We start from the raw sequence: 5,817 nt of genomic DNA on the forward strand, positions 1-5,817 counted from the left end.
AAAAAAGGCAATTTGCAGAAGCAATCTACAGATTCAATACAATCTCCATCAAAATCTCATCACAATTCTTCACAGACCTTGAAAAAACAATACTTAACTTCATATGGGGAAAAAAAAACAACACAGGATAGCTAAAACAATCCTGTACAATAAAGAAACTTAGGAGGCAACACCACTGCCAACTTCAAGCTCTACTATAGAGCTATAGTAATAAAAACAAGTTGGTACTGGCATACAAACAAGACACATGGATCAATAGAATCGAATCAAAAACTCTGACATAAATCAACACACCTAAAAACACCTGATCTTTGACAAAGAAGCCAAAATATACAACAGGGAAAAAATTTTCAACAAATGATGCTGGCATAACTATATGTCAACATGAAGATTCTAGATTCATATTGATGCATATCCATAGCAGTGCACAAAACTCAAGTCCAAGTGGATCAAAGGCCTCAACATAAATTCAGCTACGCTGAAACTGATAGAAGAGAAAGTGGGAGGAAGCAGCCTTGAACAAACTGGCACAGGAGACCACTTCCTGAATATAATACCAGTAGCAGACACTGAGATTGACAATTAATAAATGGAACCTCCTGAAACTGAGAAACTTCTGTAAGGCAAAGGACATGGTCAATAAGATAAAACAGCAACCTATAAAAAGGAAAAAGATCTTCACCAACCCCACATCTGACAGAGGACTGATCTCCAAAATATATAAATAACTCAAGAAACTAGACATCAAAAATACCATAATTCAATTTTAAAAAATGGGGTACATCTCTGTGAGTTCGAGACCAGCCTGGTCTACAAGAGCTAGTTCCAAAACCACAGAGAAACCCTGTCTCGAAAAAACCAAAAAAAACAAAAAAACAAACAAAAACAAAAACAAAAATAAAAAATGAGGTACAGATCTAAGCAGAGAATTTTCAACAGAAGAAAATGGCTGAAAGACATTTAAGGAAATGTTCAACATCCTTAGTCATCAGGAAAATACTAATCAAAATGACTCTGAGATATTATCTTATACTTGTCAGAATGGCTAAGATCAAAACCACTGATGATAGCTTATGCTGGAGAAGATGTGGAGTAATGGGAACATTTCTCTATCACTGATAGGAATGCAAATTTGTACAGCCGCTCTGGAGAATCAGTTCGGTGGTTTCTCAGAAAACTGAGAATCAATCTGCCTCAAGACCCAGTGATACTACTTTGGCATACACCCAAAGGATGCTCAATCACACCACAAGGACATTTGCTCAATCATGTTCATAGCAGCATTATTCATAGTAGCCAGAACATGGAAGCAACCTAGATGCCCCTCAATGGAAGAATGGATAAAGAAAGTATGATACATTTACACAATGGAGTATTACTCAGTGGTAAAAAAACAATAATGGCATCATAAAATTTGCATGCAAATAAGTAGAACTAGGAAAAAAAATCATCCTGAGAGAGGTAACCAGATCCAGAAAGACACACATGGTATGTACTCACTCATAAGTGAATACTAGATGTAAAGTAAATGATAACCAGGCTATGTTGTGACACCTCATTCCCTATGTTGGGATGCCTCACTCAGACTTGATGTAGGCGGGAAGAGCCTGGATTTCCCTCAACTTGATAGACCATGCTTTGTTGACTCTCATGGGAGGCCTTACCTTTTCTGAGAAGTGTATGAGAGGGGGTAGGAAGGAGGTGGGGAAAAGAAAAAAAGAAAATAGAAAGGAGGGGAAACTGTGGTTGGTATGTAAATTTAAATAATGCAGTTTCAAAATCCTTTATAATTTTCAGTCATCTAACTCACATATTGACCTATTTGTATTATTTATTTGTATATTGGTACAGGAAAATTGTCTGTATTCTGTCAATCATGTTTTAAATAAATGCTGATTGGCCAGGCAGGAAATATAGGTGGAAAAACCAGACAGGAAGTAAAAATGATGCAATGAGAACAGGAGAATTCTGGGAAGGAGGAAATTGATTCCTCCCACTCCTGCCCAGACTCCGGAGAAGCAAGATGTGAGCTGCCCTGCTGAGAAAGGTACCGAGCCAAGTGGCTAGCATAGATAAGAACAATGGGTTAATATAAGTTCCAAGAGCTAATTTGTAGCCTGAGTCAATGGGCCAATCAGCTTTATAACTTATAGAGATCTCTGTGTGATTTTTTTGGGGGGCTTGCTGGCTGTGGAGTACCAGGCAGGACAGAAACACCAACAAGCAGGACCTACATGTTACAGTATATTTATATGCATCAAACTTAAAGTTTTAAGATTTGCTTCAAGATATTTTCCCAGATCATTTTCTCCCCTTTCTTTTCTTCCTCCAAGTTGTTCTAAAAGATTCACAACACTTTGACTCATCTGCTATAGATGAATTCTAAGTTGCTAACTTACAACTCATCCTTTACAGTTTCACTGAAAAATCACGGAAACCTCTTTTTCAGCCTTCCTGACTCTTTTCCCTTGGTAAACAATTCCTCTTCTATACTACATTATAGTGGGTTCAAACTTAGAACAAATGTAAAATTTTTAAAATAAAATTTCAAATACACTCTTACTAGCACATAGTACTCAAACAGCATTTGGATTTTGCAAAGTATGTGTTCCAAAGGGAATAAAACAGAAAGCTCAAACCTTTAAAATAAGTTGTGCACAACAACGGCAGTTGCCATGAAGGTTCCTGTTAGCACTCTGTGCTCCAGCTGGCCTCTAAAGGTTCTTTAACTTTCCTATTACCACTGTGGCAATTTATTAATGTGTTCAATGCAAATAAAATAAATTGAAATGACAGTCCTGGCAACCAACATTTCTTATTGCTAGAGCTTTTTCTCACCAGTAGTGCCATGGATAAGTTTTAATACAAAACAATTTTATATAGTTTAAGAGACTTTCAACATTGATGTTAGTACTAAAAAGAATAAAACAGACATACACACAGTATAGGTCCTCATGAAAACAGACAAAGGAACTAGGCATAGAAGCACATGCCTGTTATCCTAGGACTCAAGAGGTTGAAAGCCCTCTAAACAAACAGCTACTTGGTACCCACTGCCTTGCACTGAAGAATACAGTACCCCAGGTAACAATCCTATTTCCTTTTTCCAGAGCTGCTACACTCTACAGCAGTCACATGGTATATCATGTTACAGAGAGGCTGATGTCTAAGGGCAAGCTGTTGAAAGGCCTGTATACTTTAAAACCTTGCAGGTGAAGAGCCTTCTTTGCCTTTCAGCTCTAGCAGCCCTAGGAACTAATAATGATCTTTATACCTAAAATGGAAAGCTGCTCTAATTACGAGAAAGAACTGGAAGAAATTTAAAGTCCTCAATAGAAAACACCATAACTTAATGGAAGAGGCAGTTAAAAATGTGAGCACTAAAAGTATTTCTGGTGGAATCTTAAAAGGAAATAAAGTATAAGTTTATTGAACACTTTTGAGAAATCTGTTATAATCAAGTGGCAGAAAACTTTGAATTGTGTTCAGCAGCTGGATTTTTCTAGAAAGTAAATATGAATAACTGGGATGCCTATTTTATATTAGAATTAAAATGTGAAAGGGCCTGGAGTCTCCTTGATGCTTAAAGAAAAATGCAGAAGACAAAGCGAGAGGGCTGGAACTGGCGAAACTCAAGGGATTGCAGCCTGGGCTTTCTAGTCCATGTTCCCAAGAGGTCTCCAGCAACATCCTGGTCCCATGCCATGAGACTGGGGTCGGCAGAACTCAATGGATGGCAGCTCAGGCAGTTGGGCATTATTGTGATCTCTTTGCTATGAGGAAGCATGGTCTTGCCCAGGGCCATGACTCTCTACATGGGGTAAGGACACCCACAGGTGAATCTGGGGCATCTGTCCCAGGTTCTGAGAAGAAAACACTGGCCCACTTGGTACTTTGCAGCACCAGGCATATGGGCACTACTATAGTGAGCAACTGTATGGAACAATATATGTGGGAGGAGAGAAACAAAACGGTTCATGTCCTGTGAACAGAGGCATATCTAAAGAGGGAAAAGAGATGAGCAGTGGGCTGAATGGGTGGCTTCATTGCCGTCCAGGTGATATCTGAGTGTGGGCTTCTGTCTGGGTTCAGGTTCTGATGCAGTCGCAGTCTCTGTTGATGTTTATGGCTCCTGATACCACCAAAGGCAGAGAGGATAGGGCTATAAAAAGGTTGGCCCCACCCCTACTGACTGCAACACTAGAGAGAACTGGTCCTGCTCCTCACTAGTTGAAACACTCAGAAGAGAGCATCCTACACCCCTCCTGGGCTGCACAATAGAGCCGACTCTGTTCACAGGGGCATAGGCAAACTGGCCCTGGGCATTGAGAATGGCAGATCAGGTCACATCCCTCTCATATGCCATGTGGTGGCATGGGTGAGAGGAAGAGATTCCCTCCTCCCCTCACCCCTTGCCAACTACAACAGGTGAGGCACCTGACTCAACCCCTCATCAGCTGCAGCACTTGAAAGAGCAGGCCCTGCACAGGCCGCACAATAAAGCCAACCCTGTTAGCAGAAGTATAGATGAGCCAGCCCTGAAGTTGTGAGCATGGGAGAACTGTCTCCACTACTCATCTGCCTATGACAGCATAGTCAGGAATAGATTCCCCACATGCACCCCCCCCCAAGCCCCTGGGTCCATCAATGCCTGATCGTAAGAGCAGAACAGCTGTCCCTGCCCCTCATCAGCTGCAGCACTCGGGAGAGTGACCCATACACTGGACAACATAGGAGAGCTGGTCATGAAGATGTGGGTGTGGGAGAACTGACTCTGAGGATGTGAAAGTGGGAGAACCGGCCCCACCCCTTCCTCACAGCTGCATGGGGTGAACTAGTCAGGGCAATGCTGAAGAGCGCACCCTGGTGGCAAAGACAGGTGAGAGCTGGTGGGCTGACCAGCCCCAGAACTAGAGGTATGTTTTGGTCCAACCCAACATCCACCCCATCTGTGATCTGTTGGAGCATGGGAGTGGGGGCAGGGTGAGGGAGGTCAGTCCTGTGGACCCAGGGCTGCATAATCTCCACACAACACAAGCAGCAACAGGATGTACAGGAAGAGTTCCAGTGAAGATCCAGCATCGATGGTACAGCAGAGACCGGGGGCCTAGAACCAGACCAATGACTCTTTCCGATAATACCTGCATGTAAAAATACATGGATAAAAGGGGTTAACTGCATGACTCACTGTGTCACAATGCAGCTTCCCTGACAAGACTTCTCCTTTTTCCTCTTAGATGTTATTTTGATTTATTTGGGGGTGAGGCAGGAGATGGGTGGGATTGGAAAGCATGATGTGAAAGACACGAAGAATAAATAAATTTTAAAAAACTGAGGAAACAGTAAGCAAAAAGAAACTTGGAAAATTCTCTGCTAATTCAGGCAGTGTATTCTGAAAACAAGGTAAAAAAAAAAATAAGGCTGGATAATCATTTGTGAGTGATTCGTTCAAGCATCTCAGCAAAAGCCAGACACAGGAATATACTACACAGGAAAAATACATGGAGCAATCTCTTATCAGCTGGCTTGGGTACTAGTACATGGCATGGAAAGACTGACAAGGTGCTGGGAGTTTCATACCAGTAGAAATGCCTCCAGACTGGAACAAAGGGACAGAAATAGAACATTTTATATATATATATATATGGCAGTTACAGATACAGAGATATAGGGTAATGACATTCTCTTGGGATGGAAAGATAGGGCTATCATAGCAGCTCAGAAAACACAATTTGACTACAAAGGACTATTTTCATATCTTGGAATTGAATAAAATGTCTCCTGCAACTTGTTCTAGACCACTGATACCTTTATCTC

This window comes from Microtus ochrogaster, chromosome 10 (assembly GCF_000317375.1).
Source record: "Microtus ochrogaster isolate Prairie Vole_2 chromosome 10, MicOch1.0, whole genome shotgun sequence".
Classification (NCBI taxonomy): Eukaryota; Metazoa; Chordata; class Mammalia; order Rodentia; family Cricetidae; genus Microtus; species Microtus ochrogaster.